Below are 21305 nucleotides of genomic sequence, written 5' to 3'. Positions count from 1 at the left end.
ATTGTCCAATCAGCATTTTATTGGTAGCAGAGTGGCAGACATGAGAGATGTCTTATGCTTTGGTAGTAAATTAGTAGATTAATTCCGATCCTTTTTTTCTTTTCTGTTCTACTTGCTTCTCTCTCTAGTTGTTGGGATATTAATAAAGTAAGATTTTCAGTTCAGTTTATTTTGCGCCACTCAAAATTTTTTCAGATGATTGTCGCGAAAATAATGGAATGTTCGAAATTTTTTGTTGCTTTTTCTTTTGCTAGTTTGTTTTCTGTTAAAATGATATTCGATTTAAGTGTAACTTTAAACATTGTTCCATTATTGATATTAACGTAATTTAAGCGCCTAATGAGTCTGCTGGTGGCCAGGCACCCAGACTTCTAAAATCTTCAATCGCGCGCAAACTCCAATCAACTTCCAATCATTATCGTTAGGGGAATTGTGCCCAAGACGGACACGTCATGGTTAAATAGCAAATTCTGCTCATCGATTGATGCATTGCTCGCAAATTGCACCCAAACCGCAATAAGAGATCATGTTCCATCAATACAGTAACTTATTCTAATAAAATTTAAAACAGATAGATGTTTAAAATGGTTGTGGAAAAGAGGCACAAAATCTACATTTAAAAACTGGGATGGGAAAGACGGACACCTGGCATGAGTAATATGGACAATATTAGCCCAAGGATATGAATTTGATGGCATTCGCTTATTAGATAATAGCAGTATCTTTCGGAATCATTTGAAATCTTCTAAAAATCATATGGTATTAGTACCATTCAACTGAATTTTTCATTTTGTGAGAAATACAGTTTGTCCATCTTCCACAGTGTCCGTCTTCGACGCAGTTCCCCTACTAACAATTTCCCTCCTCCCGTGAGACTTGTGGAGTGCGCAGTAGAATATACGGCCTGTAGCAAAAGCAAGTGGCGGGCTAACATTCCTTCCCTTCCCTACTGCGATCTGAGTTCGGGCCTGGCCGGCGGCGGTATTGATCAATAAACAACCTACATGACCAGGAGTTGCACATTGAAGGATGGTTTTTTACTCCCAGGCATTAGGTTTGTTCCAGTACCAGGAGAAACCGGAAGTACTCCGGAGCAAACAGGTAGGAAAACGTTCCTGTACTCTTTTCTTCTTTTTACATTTCTTACAAAAGAAATGTATAGGATTCGCTCAAACTTTGAAAACTTTTTCCGAGGCCCGGAGGGCCGAGTTTCATATACCAATCGACTTAGCTCGACAAATTGAGACAATGTCTGTATGTGTGTGTGTGTGTGTGTATGTGTGTATGTATGTATGTACAAAATGTCATGTAATTATCTCAGCAATGGCTGAACCGATCTTAATGAAATTAGTTTCAAATGAAAGGCCCAACGTTGCCATTTGACACTATTATTTTTGATTTTCGATATGTTGTTCACTTTCTGAAATATGGGCGATTTTGTTAAAACACAGCAGGTTTTTTGCGAATAACTTTCGAAAATTACAATATTGCACATCAATAGAAAGCTTGTTAGAATACCTTTCTAACAAGCTATAGATTGTCAAAATCCGTGCACGAGCGGCGGAGATATTAAACATTTTGTATTTTTAGTCCTCGCTTATCAATTTCCACTAACTAAAAATGAGATTGTTTCATACAGAGTATTGCTTTACTGGTGTTTTAGGGGAAAAACTGAACCGATTTCGAATATCGGGGTATGAAAACACATCTACGTGATTCAAGGAATTCGATTTTGAAAACATCTTGTGAATTACCTCTATAATAACTGAACTATTTCTCAAAAATCAATATGTAAGTTCACTTCAAAAACAAAATAATCTGTTCGTAGTAAAATTTTTTCTAGAGTTCATGTATTTATCCCTTGGATTAGGCATTGCGTTCAATCGTGAAGTAAATGTTGGATGGTATATTAATAAAGAGATTATCAAGTAATTCACCTAGTAGTGAGATAAAAGACTTCTCATACAATAATACTCGTGGCATCACCGAAAGAAACTGTATTTTTGAATCTCAAAACTCTAGCAAAAATTTAGCTCTTTGCAATATTTAGATTATAGTGGTTATGGCGCAAAAATTACTACTTACATTATTTATAATAAGGATGTAAGGAATCAATATATCACATAATATACCTATAAAAATAAGGTCTCGGCATTAATCATCATTTACCGTTCCTCACATGCCCCCCCCCCATCTCTATCTCACTCCATCTCTCTCTCTCTTTCTCTCTTCCTTCGTGTTCATGACAACTGTCACGACTCACATATATTTTGTTATTTCTCAATCCATTTGTGTGGAAACAAGTTTAATAATACATCCTACATGTCAAATAAAATATTTGTAGTCCTGAGAAAATTTGCAAAATATTGGCCTTATGGGAAAACTATAACTATTTTCAAGGTGAAATAGGTATTTCGAAACGTTGCACTATGGGTAGACAGGTGACCATCGAAAACTACATCAACTCAAATTTAATTCAGTTCTATTCAAAGGTTGTATATAAACTATAATAAAAGAAATTCATGGCTATCTCAGAAAAATATGTGGCTTAACTGGGTGGTAGGACATTCCACGTGCGATATTTCAACTCTTCGTATCTCTATTGAATTTTGAATAAAACATATGCTCAAATATGTCATGTGAAAACTAAGAACACCTTTTTGGGATGATATTATTGAAAATGCACATACGTTGTATTGGTATGAACTTTCATGAAAAATAACGGATCAAAGCCCAAAAATACCCACGAATTAGATCCGGGAAAAGAAGTCTCCCAAAGTCCCCACTCTCAATGGGGGATGTAAGTACAATGTGTCTTCTAACTTATCGTCGTCCATATCTGCTCTATACTGAGTACACTTCAATTGAAGTAACTGCCATTGAAACAGTTACAATTAGTAGTGAGGCATTGAATAATTCAGCACACGTTTCGTTCGAGTTTTCCATATTGTACGAGTAAATGAGCGAGGATTGCAATCAGAGTTTATGCATTGTACAGATAGTTGATCTGACTACATTTTTGCCATCCTGATAGTTTGAACCATTTCTTTTTCGCAGTATTGGATTGTACAGGGCTTATTTATCCATATTTCCTGAACGAGAATTCCGAACGAAACAATATGCAAGCTATAAGGATGACTGGAAAGAGACTGCATTATAATCAACTGAATACACGCCTTTTAGGCTATCGATTTAGCCTAGACACTTCACACTATTTATTTTAATGCAAATGAAAACTGAAATATCTACTTGTCTCTTTTACGAATCGCATTCTCCATCTTTTGCTCTCTGTTCCAAGAGCTTTCGTGAAATTTTGTCTACTTTCCGAATCTGTAATAAGTTTTGATGAAGGCATTCATTTGATAAAGTTATGACATATTTGTCGAATGAAGATTCGTCAAATCGTTGTAAACGTCACGAAAGAATGTGTCATGTGACCTTGTCTCACTTTACTATATTCAATTGCGCGTTAAATTACTGGACCAGCAAATTCTATTCTGAACAATTTTTTTCGGAAATATGTGACCAAAAAGTAAACTTTTACTTCCAAAGCAAATTGAACGTTCCAGGTTCCTGATAACTAATTAAGGTCCATCAATAATGTAGAAACACCACATAATCTTAAAACGACGCCGTCAAGTAAAGAAGCGTGAAAACGAAAAGACTAAAACAAAAAAAGATGGAAGCCCTAGAAACCCCATTGTATATTAATTAACCTTTTCTCAGAAGATAAAATTTTCAAAAACGTTTCATAACTTTCTGATGCAATGGTTCTCAAATTCGGATTATCTATTTTCTTTTTTTATTCAAAAATGTTATTTAACTTTAATTTTAACTTTAAATGATCATTGCATTTTAATTAATTATTTCATTCAGCATCTTTTTATTCGTTTTGCTCATCTGCGTTCATTTTATCTACTTTATTCGTTTCATCATTTGGATTCACACTGATCAGTTTATTCAGTTCGTGCATTTCACTCATATCATTCATTTCACTTATTTTATTCACTGTTTTCATTCAATGCATTCTATTAATTTTTTCCAGTTCACTGTATAGTTTCTTCATTTTGTAAACATGACTATTTTTTCAGTTTTATTCATATCATGCAAATGATTCATTTTACACAATTTATTTTTTCTATTATATTATAACCTTACAACATCGTTTAATTTATCATTCCGATCAATGCATTTTATTCTGCGCATTTTCTTCTTTTTAATTGATTTTGGCAATTCACTTCTTTTTGTTTATTTGATTCGTTTGTTTTATTTATTCATTTAATTTTTTATTCATTTTATTTTCTTTGTTCATTCCATTCATTTTATTCATTTGATCCATTAAATTAAATTGAATCATTTTGTCCTTTTTTATTTCGACTATGTTAGTCACATTTTCTTTTTTACATTTTAACGACATTCAATTAGTTAGAGATTACTGGGTAGGGAAAGTTATGAAAATTAGAGCCATAGTACTCAAGTGAGAGCAAGTACGTGAAGTAAACAGATCGGAAAACTAGGAGTGGCAGAAACCAGGATTCCCGTCTATATCGATCAAAATTTTACTGAAGTACGCTTACATGATTTGGCACCGCGCACCAGCGCCGAATACATAAAAAATTCATGTCCAAATACGGAGAAGTGGAATCCGTTACGAATGACACTTGGAGAAACTTTTTTCCCGGCATTCTCAACGGGGTTCGTGTGGTTAGAATGCAGCTGCACCAGCCTATTCCGTCTTATTTGACATTCGAATGCAAATCTGCTCAAGGGATCACCTACATTTAACAAACATTATGCACATACCCTGGGCAGACGCCCACGTGCCAGTTTTGCAACCAGACGGCACACTACGGTAAACCATGCGCAAAATCTACAAAGGATAATGAATCCACTACAGCACACACTGACAAACAGTCTTCGCATGCTATACCACAGACAGCCGGTCAAACGATAATCATCGATAAATCTAAGCCAACATCCAGTACATCTAGTGAAGGAATAACCAAAAAAGAAGACGGATACACCAAGGTCACTCAGAAACACAAGAAGCATCAAATAACAACCATCAGTGGAAACGAAAGCAACAACCACTCTAGCGATGACGACATGGACGTACACGAGAGCGAGGGAGACGGCAGTCAGATCAACCAACAAGCAGCAAATGGTGAAGGGAATAATGTCAATAGCACTTCTCCACCAAGGAAGATCACCCGCAACAGCAAGCAGTGCGCCCAAGATCGAAGATCGCAATAATTTTTCGCATTTTTTTTCTTTTGAATGTAATGTAATATGTAATAATCTATAAAAAAGGCGAATGACCCTTGCGGTTAAAACCTTTATTAATAAAAAAAATAAATAAATAAATAGAAGTAGCAGGGTCATTAGAACAGGCTTAATATCGTACGGGCTTAATCTTTGTCTTCTGCTGTTGAGGGTCGAGCTTAGGCAGTATAACTACGAATCACCCGAGTTCACTAGCATGTGTCCTGGAATCGATAGACGTGTCCATCTTTACCGTGACAAACGACCTCTAATTTTCATAACTTTTCCTATGCAGTAATCTCTAGCTAATTGAATGTCGTTAAAATGTAAATTGATTCATTTGATTCATTTGATTAATTTTATTAATTTGATTAATTTGATTAATTTGATTAATTTGATATATTTGATTCATTTGATTCGTTTGATTTATTTGATTCATTTTAATCATTTGATTTATGTGAATCATTTGATTCATTTAATTCATTTTGTTCATATCTTTAATTTAATTCATTTCAGGTTCAATCATTCCATTTATTTATTTCATTCAATTTGTTAGTTTGAGTCAATTTATTCTATTAATCTTATACTTTTTCCTAAATATTGTCTAAATTTTCATTAAATTAGCTAATATAATTTGATTGGTGTATTTTATAATTTTGATTTACTACTTCGCATGAGTTCTGCAAACTAATGAATGATCCAACAGTGATATGTGTAAGAAATGTCTCATCTCACTGCTAGGTGGATTAAATCGGTTTTCCTTCTTATTGTAGCAAATCGGAGTAAAAAGAATGATACTTTTTCCTGAGAAGGGTTGTAGATATTTAGTTTCATTTAAACGTTTTTCACGAAATAGCCTCTTCTTAATAGGCCAATATAGGTCCATTATCCTATGTGCCATATATAATCACATTGTAATTGACATTTCCAAACTTATACTGAACAAGTCAATCATGAGCTGGTAGATTCACCATTAGATATAGTTAAACGGGCATTTGTATTATATTGAGCAGCGTAAACTAAAACGACATTCCCTAGTTCGAAGTAAAATCGATTGTCTTTAAGCTATTTATTGGGGTTTTAACAACGATAAGTCATTCGCAATTTGTCTCTGAGGTTTTAATTACATTGATTACAGCCATCTTTGTTTATCGAAAACTATCAAGTTGTTTATCTAACTCAGTAATCTTTAAATTCGAATATTTTCACATTTAGCTTCTTACCTTTGCAAGATCAATGCGCTGTTTTCAATAATAATTCACATATATAACAAAAAGAGATGAGTTATAAATCCTCTCGATAATGGTGTCTTTGATAACGCACTACAAAACCCGGCGGCAAAGGCAGCTAAATAAATTGGCGCGTGGAGTCCGATGTAATAGTGTAATGTTCGACGATTCCACAATACACAATTCTTCACAGCGTTCTGATCAACATTACTTATTTCGCCGAAGTAACCTTTTAGATAAAACGAAAGTCAGTGTAAAGCCCTACGGCAAAATGGCATTCGGTAAAATATCCGTAATCCGTTCACATTAGCTCACTGTTCTAAGAGTGGTCAAGCTCTGCACTGGATTCTTGAACAATCTGACTGGGTATCGAACACGTCAAAACGACTCGCTATAAATCCTTTCCGCTAAAACTTCAAATTTTTCTAAAAGATGCAAAATTCACTTAGCGGTGAAACTGGTTGTGCAAACTCCCTTGACCCGCTAATTTTCACGAAAACTTCATCAAAACATTCACATACTATCGAACGACCGAAATGAATGTTTACTGCGACTAAATTTAAACCGAACTCCGCAACATAATGTCCCCAGCAGATATTTATAGGCTTCTACTAGCAATTGTGATCAGCAGTGCGTAATCTTTACCCTATCGCTACTATCAATCCTTTGTCCTTTCCAATGCGTGTCAAGTTCGATCACTTTATCTGTCACACTTTCCCGGATACTGCCAAATTATAATTTGTTTCGAGATTTGCGATACATATACACGCTGCTACTAGCAACCATCTCGTTCCCTTTAGAAAGAGCGTTGATAAATTTGATGGCAGAGAACCAATGGCCTACCAGGATGCCATTATCGGAACCGGATCGTTAGCTTGAGGATTTGGTATGCAACAGGATTCGGACGCTAAAATTAGCAACTATGATCAAATAAAATTCTTCCTCTTCTTCAGTTTATTTTCTATCGGCCTATTTCTGCTACGAGGCCAAATACCGACGCCAGCAGGTGACTCCACTATCTGGCTTTACTGTTTACGTCTTCAGAAGAAATGGTGTATAATGTGACGTGAAGACTCGAGGTGACACAACTTCGATTTTGACACCCTATTCCTTGAGACTCTTTTACTTTCACCACATAGAACAGACATATAAGCTAGAACAAACTTTCCTGATAAACCTGTGTAAACATTTTAATGAAAACACGTTGAAGATCACCAACGCATACAGGTTCGCATGCATCAATCAGTATTGTATCCAAGTTTGCACGCAACGCCCGTTTAGCGTTTGCTGACCGATTGTAGCGCCGGCTAGTGGCAAGTTGCTACTTGCTGGTAGCATTACAACACGACAGTTTAATTTCTTACACACATTGAAAAGTTTTCTTGTATGTCAGTTTTCAGTGCTTTCATTTTAACCCCTTTTTTCGTTGTCCGGTGAACCGAATCTTACTACTAATATGTTGTACCGTAAAATGGGAGAACATTGATCTTCAAGTAGTCAAGTCTTCAATTCAAGTAGATGTAACAGTTTGCATTTTTAAAACAAGTACTGGTTCCCATAGATTAAAAGTATTCGAATTGTTTATTTCGGTTTACTATAAAAATAAAATTATTTCGTTGTAAATTAATATTCCTTGTTTTCGGGGTTACTTTGATCAGCAAAATATGTGTATCGAAATAGAAGATAACGCTTGAAATCTTATGAAAATTGCATTCTGCAGGTAATTTCATGGCCCGATATTGTGACGTCTCTAACGAAAACAAAATTGCGTAGAAGGAAAACACTGACTTATCGAACTTTTTCAGGAAAAAAGGTCGAAATTAAATAGTAAAACAAAACAAAAATATCGAATTTTTAAAATGAATTTTTAAAATAAAACAAATTGGACAAAAATATTTACGTTTTCTAAAAAAATGATCAGTTCGATTGAAGTTTATTAATTTTATTAATATGCAAGGGATTGTTTGAACAGATTGAAACGATGCATGAGAGTTGCATCATTTTCAATTTGAATTTGTGTTCATTAAAGATGCATTAAATAACGAAATAATTGTTGCCAATAGATGCTGGACATGTTTAGAATATGCTTTGTTTTTTGTTTCGATGATTTTGTTGGAGGAAATCATCTTATCGTACGTTACTGAAAAAAGTCTGATTTGATCAAACTTACCCCGGTGATCAAAGCTACCCCGTTTTACGGTTATTATCAATGTGGTATGAATAGGTGTGGCAGATCACATGGTTTGCTAACGTTGGAAACCAAAAACATGTAAACAATCCAGAAGCACAATGACTCGACGTCATAGCGTTCACACGATTCAATGAGAGCGGAACGAACGGTATGACAAAAGCAAGTTGATTTATTCTGATATCACTAAACACCACTCACGTAAGATTCATCTTACTAATACCAAAGTGCCATCTTAGCCAACCCTGTATATACTGCATGATATATTATCAGTGCTGTATCACACAGGTGATGATGCTGAAGCAGGGATGCCAGGTCATATTTCTTGAAATCGGTGCGTAGTCCATTTTAAAATCTGGGCAAATTTGTCTCAAAGCAACAAGTGGCGAGCTTTTTTGGTTTTTGTTCAAGACAAAAATTCAGCGCGAGATAAAAAATTAAGAAATCTGTGCTAGTCTGTGCATTAAAACAGAAAACTGTGGATATCTGTGCAGTTTTAGACAAACATGTGATTACGGCGTAAAAGACAACTGTCAAAATTCTCAATGAAAGGAAATTCTGGACAAACCGTTACTGGCCGAATATAGTTTACAGCAGATAATGAAAAAAAATATTTTTCTCTTTCGTTTGCTACTTACATCTGTGAAGCACAGATTAATCTCTGTATCTGGCATCCCTGCGCTGAAGATTAGCGACTGCCGTCAGTGTACACATCAACACAATAATGAAAATTAAACGACATGTAAATCAATACAATGAATGTAAACATCCAAAACTTGAATAAAAAATTTGATTGAAAATTAAGATAAAATCATGCATTCAATTGGAGCATCAAAAAGCCTTTAATTTTACACTTCCATTCGTGTGATATTACATGTTATTTATTTTACAGCAATATTGGAATAAAAATACATTGAAATGAATTGATTTTTCGTTTAATGAAACTGTAATTGTGTAGAATTATAATAAAATTCGTTGAGGAAAGCACGACAAGTCTTGTGTATTTATAGTGAAATTTAATTTACATTCATGCTCCAAATATTTGCATGAAAATAAATGTAAAATTATAAAATATTTTTTTCTGTATAGAATCAATTTTTAACTTCAAAAGATATTCCACCACACGACGACGCGGTCGTATGGAACAAAATTTAAAGTCAACGACCGCGATATTGAATCAGACCCCCGCTTTTTCATCAACTTTGGTCATAATGGCAGGAATAGATGCAATGTTTCCTTCATTCTTGAGACAATGCACACTGGATCGAGAGGTTGCTAATTACCGATTACTATGCTCAGATACAGACATGGATGTAGTATCGCTGTTATGTAACTCATAGAAGATATCATCAATAACATTGAATCTAACAATGTTGTGGGAGCTATTGTCTTAGATTTAAAAAAGCCCTCGATACTCTTGATTCTAGATATTGGATTTGAATTTTTCCTGTTCCACTCGTCTGCAACTGACACCAACATGCAGCCAGTTAGACGATATCCCCAAACTTACACCAAAATGTTTTGTTCTGCCGTTGCAAGCATTTTCTGCAAGTGTTGCTATAATTCGTTGTATTTGTTGTTGCACTTGTAAAAAATCTTCAACTCGTAAGAGTTCTAGCAACAATTTCCAGTAGTTTTTGCAACACATGCATGACTGTCTTGCGACACATGCAAGAAATTATTGCGGTAGATACAAGAAATTCATGGATTAAATGCAAAAAATTCTTGCAATCCTTGCAAGTAATCCTTTTGATGAACACCAGGAGGAATCCATTCAAAAAATCCAAGAAATTCTTACAACATTTGCATGAAATTACAAGAATGCAAATGCAAGAAATTCTTTCATCAAATGCAAGTTTTTGTTGCAACACTTCCAAGCTAAACCTGACATCACTTATAACGCCTACAAGAAATTCTTGCAACACATGCAAGATTTATTTGCAAAGCTTGCAAGAAAGCGTTGCAATTCATGCAAGAAATTCTTGCAGCAGCTGCTAAAAGTTCATGCAGCAGATGATAGAAATTCTTACAACAAATGCAATAACATCTTGCAAAAAACAACAATTGCAAGAATTTCTTGCAAAATATACCCAAATTTTTTGCAGCCATCGCAAAAATAAATTCTTGCAACAATTGCTAGAAATCCTTACAGAAAAAGCAATTCATGCATCAAATGCAAGAATTTCTTGCAATAATTTCACAAAAATCCTGCGCCGCTTGCAGGGAATCCTTGCGACAAATGCAGGAAATTCTTGCAATATTTGCAATAAGTTTTTGCCTTTCTCCTGTAGAAAGGTTATGCAATCACTCTGAACATCGTCAACCTAATCCCGGCCAATTTTTTTTTGACTTGCATAGGTTTTCTGTATTTTAACAGGGTCGTAGTTAGGGCGATACGGTAAGGGGCACCCCCCACATCACTCACCACCCATCCCTAAACCGCCCTTCCCTCAGCACGTACCACACCACGCGAATAAAATTTTCTAATTCCTCTAGAATTAACTTTCCTAGTGGGTCTGAAAAACCAATGAAAAATTTGGTTTGAAATGATTTTGAGTTGAGAGACTAATATAAAATTTCTTAACAAGTTGAAAATTTTTGGCGGGGTCCAAACTCCCGAACCCTCCTTCTGGATCCGCCGCTGGTTTCAAGTGGTTCAGCGTCGACACATAGCAACTCAAGTTCGTAGCTGTCGATTCATTGTACGTATGTGTAAATCGCACTGAATATCTAATAGAATCGTAGTTTGGATAAATGAAAAAGGAACAATTACACCACTATGTGGATTAAAACGGTTTTTTTTTATTTCGATTATAAAGGTTTTAACCTCTATAGACCTCTTCGGGTTACAAAAATCTCTTATGAAAAATTTCTAACCCTATGTGCGGGGTCGGGACTCGAACCCAGGTGCGCTGCGTACAAGGCAATCGATTTACCAATACGCTACGCCTATCCCCTGCGTGAAATAAGTTCTTGCAAAACATTTTTGAAATTTTCGTAGCGCTTGCAAGAAATTCTTGCAACAGATACAAGAAATTTAAAACATGTAAGAAATTTTTGGAACGTATACAAGAAATACTTGGGTCATATGCAAGAAGGTCCTACTAGAATTGCAAGCGATTCTTGCAACAAATGCAAGAACTTATTAATCCTCTGCCATACGAAACCCAGCAAACCGGAATATTCGTAAATGCGACCAAGGCTTATTAATATATTCCTACAACCTGAATAAAGAGCAGATATTTATTTGTGCTTTTCGCAGTTTTTCCATGGTTGAAAATCTGCTGGGAGTCTGAATTGGCCAGCGCGCTGCAGCGGTTTGCATTGGTATATCGCCGCTGTTGTGCTATCTTTTGACAAACGCCATTTTGGGGTAAACTGAGTTAGATATGCCACAATACTTGTCTAAAAAATCTCTACAAAGTGGTGTTTTCAGAATTTTGATATTTTGCTTGGTTACTAAGATATAGCGAGAAACGCGCTGAGAAATTTTTAATTTTTTGCTTCAAATAACTGTGTATAGTGATTGGCTCAAGTTATTTTGATGTATAAGTTGTTTTTATATGTAAAACTATCCGAGAAACACAATGGCATAATCATTTTCAAAACAAAAATACACGCATTATGAGAAAAATGCAGTTTAAGTTTTAAATTGAAAATATAGGATATTTGGCAACACTGTAACCAAAAATAACTATTTTGCTAGATTCTCTGACTCATTTTCTTAAAAATGCATCTAGCAGGTTGTTTATAGACGAAATGAAGCCAAAGATATGAATAAAAGTTAATAATTGGTGATTTTTTTCTATGGAAAATTTTCCATGCACGATTATGACACGCCATACAAATTTTGTCATTAATGCGTGTGAGCGCGACTTTTGTTTACATTTATAGTAAAAACTCGCAACATAGTCAACCGATCTTCGTAAAATTTGACAGATTAATACAGAATAGATAGAAGCATCAATTGTATTCTTTGTTTATACCATTTAAATGTCTCAAGCTATTCAATCGCATTCTTTAAAAATCTTTTTTCTCTGAATGTGCTAAATGGCGCTTGTCATAAAAAAGCCTACTATATATTTTATAGAGTTTAAAAAAGTCAAATTTAAAGGAGTTATCTCAGCTCAGAATAGTTGGTACTTACTACGAGTGTGCACTAAACATCGAAACTGAAAAATAAATTATACTCGAACAGTCTGGGAGTTTCTTCGATCCATAATCGTACTGGTTATGTGTATATTTCCAGGATCAACCATTATTATCATGCCCATCTGTACAAAAAAGTTGCTCACGAGTTTGGGGTCTGCCCCGAAGCAGACAAGCTATTCCAAACTAAAACTAGAAGATTGAAAGTGCGTCTTTATTGCAGTCACTTAAGAATTTACGGTTTGAATATTATTTTAATCGCATCCATTAGCAAATACTCTTTATTCTTTATTTTGTGCAGGGTTTGGATCCAATTAATCCTCGGTGTGACGGTGACAGATGCCGGATACACATATTGACAATTGTATGGCATTGATTCGACTGTTGACCTGTGGAACACTTGCGCCGCGTTTTTCGAAATCCCGATAGAGCTACGCGGTTATATCTGGATGTATCTGGATACAGCTCTCAATTGGCAATGGATTCGAAGGCTGCAATAGATATCCGATTTGCGCGATATGGGAACAGATGCACGCGACTTGAATCAGACTGAATGGATACTATGTTTCGAAATATTCCATCGTGATGATCGAGTCCATTGTGTATAGTTAGTACTCCGGGCAATTGATGAGTAATCGGGATAAAAATCTCAACGTATTTTTTGTATCAAGTTCCGTTATAAATCAAGATTGTAAGTAGCTAAAATAATTAAGAAAAGGGATAATTATCAACAGATGATGTAGTTAAATATTTTGCCATAATACCGGATTCGGGTTGAGCGTCGGCATACCACGACATCGCTTGAATAACCGCTCGGAAGCTCTGTATGTCGTACCTTCCATCATGACGACCCGAACTGTACTGGAGTCGTAACGTTAACGGTAAATTAGAAAGGGAACGAACCTTTTAAACGATGTCAAATGTTCCATCTCTAGGTCATCACTGCTGGCACTCTCGTCCTTCACACGGCATTGCATAAAATTTGCACCGGTACACAAAGTTGTATCGTTTCGAAGTGCTTCTGAAATAAATTGCTAGATGTTATCTATTAACTAATTAAAAACAAACAAACAAATTATCGCCAAATCATCGAGATAATTTCGCCTGGTCGCTTCAGTCTGTATTTCGCTCGGCCGTCTCCAGACATTTCCTTTGTCTAAGAAAAGAAACTGTTTTCGTTTCTTTTTCCATTATACCACCCACATCGACTGACCACAACCAAGAACGTCAGCCGCCACTCCGAGCTGTGCTGCAACTCTGATCCCCCGCGGGAGTGATGAAGCGTGCTCTCACGTTCGTGAATTAAAGCTTACCGAAGTAAATAACGCTGACCTCATACAGAGTAGCTTTCTTCCATTGTGGCAAATTGAGCTGCCGTGAAACGTATGTTTACAGTGAGTACAACCAAATACAAACTTGTATTTGGTACAACTGTCACCGTACTATCGAAAATAGTATTTTATCAAATCTTGATTAACGTTCCAATTTACCGGATCAAAGCAGCCAAAAAAAAAAATGCAAATGTGGATGATTTGTACACGGTTGCTGCATACCGCCTAAAAACCCTTCACGATGATATTAAAAGCTACAGAATGAAAATAAATTATTCAAATATAACGCGTCGTTAAACATTGCGTAAAACTTGACTCGAGTGTACATCCAAAACATATGAAGCAAAATAGAAATTCGAAACCACCCGTCTTTCCGTCCATCATCTTATTTTGCATAAGCAAAGGCGATTCAACTCGTAACTCTGAACTGAGTGGTTGTAGCACCAATGAAAGCTTTGATACGCTGTTACAAATTGAAATATACAAATATAAGGTGTCGAGACTATTTCAACTTTGTTCCTATTGTCAACGGTAATGATTAGTTTAAAAATACGAAAAACTGTCAGACAGTTGACACGACATACTCATAAGAATACGACGCTTAGTGCAGGACTAAGCTAGCGCTGGATTGACGCTGGCTACAAAAAACGACAACACTATTGATGAGACGAAGTCGGACCAAAAATTTCATAACTAATTTAGTTATAGATTTTGAGCTTTTAACGCACAAGTGGTTTTAAACAATTTTCTTCATAGTGGAGAAAAATTAGTTTTTGACGTAGGACTACGTCTTTGTTTTCGATATGGGGGTGCACTCTGCAAATTCTACAAAAATGGTATGTAACGAGAAGTGGTCCAATTTTAAACGCATGTGATTCAGCCATCTCACGATAAATTTTCATTTTTTTGCCCAAATCGCCCCGAAATACTTCTAAGAATAGATTCCAATAGATAAACCCAAAGATTTTTGATATCATAGCATTAAAAAATTAAATAATATACAACCTTGTCAAAATATCGCGCATTAACACACAGAAGATAGCGCTTCCCAAGCCCTGTACGACGGATTGGTGTACCTAGCGCGCAACGCTTCTATGAATGACGGCATCATCGACTATTTAAAGAACGGACTTGGCCAGACACGCTCAGTTCCCTGTTGAACGGCTGGCGAAGCAGATCACTGCGCTGTGTTTTTTACAGCCAGTGTAGCTGAGCTAGAAGTCCGTTACACTGGCTGTGGAGGGACGCTACCCTGTGTCGTCTAACAGGCGACCGCTCTAACTGCTTCCTAAATGCCGCTGTAATGTTGCCAGTAAATTTTTGGTTTAACTAGCACATGTATTTGCTATTTGCGCTTGAAATTAAGTAATGTAGTGGTAGTAATAAGCTTCCCATTTTGGTATAAACGCAAGGACAGTTTTTAAAACAGGATTTGATTAATTAGTTTAGCTCATCTAAGCATTTCTGTAATTTAAAAGGAATTTTACGGAACTTGGTGAATTTGGCCCCACTTGCAACTGGTATAATGAACCTGCACAAAGTGTTGCATAACGCAGGGCTGTTTTTTGGAACAAAATGTGTTATCATTCAGCCCTTCGGTATGCAAAATCACGATATTATGACAGATGGGGAAAGGCCGCGTGGAATTTTGGTGAAATGCGCTAATAGTGGTGGTGGTACTAGTTGTCTCTTTCGCTCTACCCATCATCATCAGCGTTGACTCATTTTGCATTGTACGCTTGGGTTCAATGTTCAATGCGAATGTGTTGGTAGGTAGGGGAACTGGCGGTAAAATGAACACGTTAAGCAAAGTCGTTATTTTCTAACTAATAAGTGAATGAGATATTACAATCACCTTATGTTTCTTGTTAGACATGTTTTGTACATATCTGGTAAAAATACTTCGTCATAAATACATTTTTTCAAACATGATTCTTGATTTCTAAATATGTCCAAAAATGAGACATGTTTATAGCGAGTGGGTAAAATGAACATGTGGCGGTGGTAAAATGAACAGCTTCTGGTGACCTGCAAAATGTCCTGTATGTATGCAATGCGCAGCGTTGGAAAGCATTTTCCGATCAATGCTAATATCCCAACAAATCATGGGCTTTGCATACACACAGGGCATTTTGCAGGCAAAAAAAAATTGTCACGGTAGAATTGAATTCTCATGACGTAATATTAACCATTTTACAATCCTGTGGCATCGAAACACATCTACAAACTTGGGGTTATCCATGGGTGTTTGAACTTTTAGGATCTGTTTGAGAGCAACTAGAAAGCTTGTTCTATACATGAGATGTGATTATATTGTCCTAAATTTGATTTTTCTTCACCGGTCCGGGTGTTTTTTCCCACACACTAAGTACTAAGAAAATAAATATTTTACATTAAGTAGTATAGTCCTACGTCTACAGTTCGTGCAACCCCTTGTAGTTTTACCCAAATTTTTCTCCCCTAAGGAAAAATATAGCATAGTGCATCTTGCATTGGCTTGCTAAACCAAACCAAATGTTTCGATTTTAGTTGTTCTCATCAGCTTAAAATGAACTCCTTTTCAAGCGGGACATCTCACTTGATTGAAGGTTTACTCAATAAATAATTTAGTACCTTGTCTGTGTGGCACTGTGACTAAAAGCGAAATAACAAATTGTAAACAGAAGACATTCACTTGCAATCAAATGTTTTTAAATAGGTTTTCTATCATATATTTACTATATATAACCTATGATATGATTGAATTAATTGTTTAAAAACTCATTTGAATGAATATTTAGTGGGAACAGTTTACTATTTATGAAATTCGGAAAACATGAAATAGATTATTAGTAAATTCTATTTCGTCAACACAAATACATTCTAACATTTCTGAAATTTCTGCACAAAATATCTATAATCTTAGTTTAGTTTGTAAAAAACCTCTCTGTTGTTGATTTGCTGGTAGATTTTTATAGCAGTATATTGTAGTGTTGGACACATTCATTACACAATTATAAAATAAATTATTACTTAATTATTTTGATTGCATTTTTTCTTTCCTTTTTATATTTTCCTCTCTTTACAGAAATTTTTACATCAATAGCTCGTTCAACGGATGGCAGTGTAAAGAAAAGGTCACTATAGTAAATCCGAAAAACTCCTGTTTCGTTTTTACAGATTTTTCCGAGAAAAAACATCTTCGATGAAACCGAGAGGGCACAATTCTGATAACGTTTGTAAATATCTTTTAATTTCGTTTTGGCATCTTCGTCGGAAGAAGCAAATAGTACAGACTCCTTTAATTAATTAACTACAGCTGGTTTGTAGCTACTTTGTGTGGCTATAACACACAGTTTAAAAGCTGAAGAAGTGCACATAGTCGACTATCTAAACAAGAACAGAAATGACAAAAAATAAATCAAAAGTTTTTGCTTGATTCTGCTCTGTCCTACTTTTTCGTGATTTGATACCTTTTGGATTCATCATAATTCTTATCTATTTGTTAACTTACAGCTCAAATAGAAACACTAACTCGTTCTGTGACTCTCAAACCGATCGGTCTATCTTTCCAGTCCGTGTAGTGCAACGTTAAAAAGAATAGTGCTATAATCCGCTGCCAAGGTTTTCTTGCGCCCGTCGAGGTTTCAGTATGTTTTCCCTTCTTTTGTGTTTCTGCGAATTTACCATTATCAGCCCAATGAGTAGTAAAGCAGTGTTTTTTTCTAGTAAACCGTCTGGATACCATTATATACACAAGTTAAGTACCACAATAATACTACACTTCCCATCCCTGACAATAACACCGGGCCCGTGCAAAAACGACTTCCCCTGACAATAGTTCGCCTCTAGGAGAGATGAAAGTCGAAACAAAATCGACTCCCCGGATCAAGGTATATCCATGCTCGGCCACAGGTCCTTACGTGATCTTCTCCGGGCCAAAGATCAAAAGTGTTTGAATCGGTTACAGATTTCTCGAGTTCGGCTATAACAGAAATATCGAAAATTCGCCCTGACAAGTTTGAATAGTTTGAATCAGGCAAGCGATATTACTGGCTACGGGCTCACAACGAAGGAGTATAGAGTATATATACCAGAGTTGAAGTCTACGGGGACGTTTTCGATTTGAGTCTGAATTGCGAGGACCTGCTGATACTTGGAGTTGGCTGATTTAAAGACCCCATGCTTCAGCCAGTGATGATACTGGAGAGCAAATGTTTGCATTACAGCTGACGGAAAAAGGACATATGTCAACTAATACTCCTATCGGGTGACTTTCACCGGGTCTGCCCTACCTAACTACCTTCTCTTTGACAAGGTTCGCCTACCTTTTTGTACAGCGGGTCATGAACTGTACTGACGGCGCCGATGGTTGGGTGGTAAGCGTGACCGCCACCCACCCCAGTTGGTCTGGGTTCAATCCCAGTCGAGGTCGTTGAGATTTTTCAGAGGTGAGAAAAATCTGAGGTCACGCCTTCCTTCGGAAGGGAAGTAAAGCCGTTGGTCCCCGGTCCATGAGTTGATGGGTCGATATCCAATCCAGATAGTGGGAGTGGTCACCTCTCTGGCGTCGGTGTTTGGCCTCGTAGCGGAAATAGGCCGACGGAAAATAAACAGAATTGGAAGAAGAAGAAGAAGAAATGAACTGTACTAATTGCAAATAATTTGGACGCATAACCTCTCACTGTATAAATAAGGTTCGTTGTAGTTAATGCGGTGGAAATCACGCAGATGATTCCTGTTGAAGGATGTCGAAAAGTGTCTCTACAGTGAGGGAAACCCACATGATCTCCCGACATGTCCCAAGTACAAACAGCGCGAGGAGAATCTTAAGTGTTTCCTTTAGGGTTGCTCTAAGTGATCTTCTACAGAAATGTTTGTAGAGGCCGGCATAGCGCTCTACTTCCGAGAGAAGCGCAAGTGTTTTAGCTAACGCTGATCTAGGGAAGTCGATCACGGACTTTGATTTACACAGAGCTTGCATAAAACGTTTCGAACCTACAGGGCACCGTCGGGCCCAGCGCGTTGCGGCGGGCGTGTTAGCGGGATGAAGCGTCGCGAAAACACTTTTCGCATCGATTATGCGAGTCTACCTAAAAAGCCAGGCTTTGAAGAGCTCCATGATTTTGTTGGCTCTATTCTAGGTCTGAAAAGCGAGCAAGTTAGACGAATTCAATGCAGCAGAAATCTCGGCTGTGCTTTCGTGAAAACAGACGAGCTCTCAACAGCACAACGAATTGTCGACGAACACGATAATAAACATGAAGTCGATGTTGATGGTAAAATCTTCAAGCTTCGGATCCTAATGGAGGACGGAACAGTGGAAGTTAAACTCTTCGATTTGTCTGAAGATGTAACAGACGAGCGTATTATTGATTGCTTGTCTGCGTACGGTGAAGTTATCTCGATCCATGAGCTGGTGTGGGATCAAAAGTTTACCTTCGGGGGGATTTCATCGGGAGTTCGCGTTGTAAGAATGATGGTGGAAGAAAATATTCCATCAATTCTCACAATTGACGGAGAATCCACATTCGTATCGTATTATGGACAGCGCCAAACATGTCGGCATTGCAATGAGTACGTGCACAATGGTATCTCCTGCGTGCAAAACAAAAAGCTCTTGATCCAAAAGCTTACAACTGAACAATCATACGCTAGCGTAACAAAACATTCTCTCGCTCCGAGACAGCAAAGACCGAAATCTTCAACTAATAAGCCTACTAAAAAGGCAGACAAGACAAACGAACCCACCACAAGCACAGCCAGGACAATTTCACACCCAGAAGGCCTGCCCGTGGAGTCGTGTACTCAACAGCAATGCGTAACGGCCCCCATACTGACATTGCCGAATCCCCAACTAGAAGACCACGGTTCGGACCCGACACCGACTGCACCCTCTACCACAACTAATCAGACAAGATCGGCCATACTCTTCAAAATACCTACCCGGCCAGCTTCAGACATCGAAAATACGCAATCAAAATCTGCTCTATCTGAGAGCAACGATGATCTGGAAACCGACGAGTCTACATCGTCTAACAGTAGACGTCCAAAACGGAGACCACCGGGGAATAAAATACGTCAAGACACAGGCAGCACGAGTCCGGGTGGGGATACTAATTTGTAATGGCGTACACTAGCTACAAAATTGCCACAATAAACATAAACACAATTACAAATACTACAAAACTCAATGCTCTTCGTGACTTCGTCCGTACTTTTGATTTGGACAGGTGGAAAATGATCAACTCACATTGCCGGGGTATAAAATGTTCTGCAATGTTGACCATAACCGAAGAGGAACTGCAATAGCCGCTAAGCAGCACATACACTGTTCTAACATCGAAAGAAGCCTAGATGGGCGTCTGATCGCGCTGCGGATTAACGACATAACGTTGTGTAATATATATGCTCCATCGGGTACAGCCTTGCGGTCGGAGCGAGAAAGGTTCTTTAACAACACAATAGCGTATTACATGCGACATAGAACCGAACACTTCATCCTTGCTGGGGACTTTAACTGTGTATTGCGACAGTGTGATGCTACTGGGCAGAATGCGAGTCCAGCACTGCAAGCTACGGTGCACGAGCTGCAACTGCACGATGTATGGGAAAAGATAAATCCCAGAACTGACGGATACACATACATAACACATAATTCAATGTCAAGATTGGATCGAATGTACGTTTCTACTGGACTTTGTGAGCAGCTGAGAACTATTGATACGCATGTGTGTTCGTTTACCAACCATAAAGCAGTGACAGTAAGACTGTGTCTTCCTCATCTCGGCCGAGAACAAGGCCGGGGTTTCTGGTCTCTTCGTCCTCACCTCCTTACCTCTGAAAACCTGGAGGAACTCCAAATACGCTGGCAATACTGGACCGCTCAACGTAGAAACTATTCGTCGTGGATGCTGTGGTGGTTGATGTACACAAAACCAAAAATACAGTCTTTTTTCAAATGGAAATCGAAGCTTGCCTATGAAGACTATCACTACGAACAACAGACATTATACGCGCAGCTAAAGCGAGCGTACGATAGCTACTACCAAAATCCTGCAATGCTATCAACAATCAATCGATTAAAGGGTGAAATGCTTGCCCTCCAACGAAGACACACGCAAATGTTTGTGCGAGTAAACGAGACACATGTAACAGGGGAGCCGC

General features: G+C 37.3%; 1 protein-coding gene across 1 annotated transcript in view; it reads right to left on the bottom strand.

Moving 5' to 3' along the window:
• LOC131691306 (proton-associated sugar transporter A-like) overlaps window positions 1-7010 on the bottom strand; it is a 112033-nt gene extending 105023 nt beyond the window's left edge. The window contains exon 1 of the mRNA XM_058977593.1: window positions 6486-7010. The gene's annotated coding sequence lies outside the window, so the exon portion shown is untranslated. The remainder of the gene's footprint in view (window positions 1-6485) is intronic.
• Window positions 7011-21305: the final 14295 nt, after the last annotated feature.

This window comes from Topomyia yanbarensis, chromosome 3 (assembly GCF_030247195.1).
Source record: "Topomyia yanbarensis strain Yona2022 chromosome 3, ASM3024719v1, whole genome shotgun sequence".
In the NCBI taxonomy this organism is placed as follows: domain Eukaryota; kingdom Metazoa; phylum Arthropoda; class Insecta; order Diptera; family Culicidae; genus Topomyia; species Topomyia yanbarensis.
This window is presented reverse-complemented; position numbering and strand designations above follow the sequence as displayed.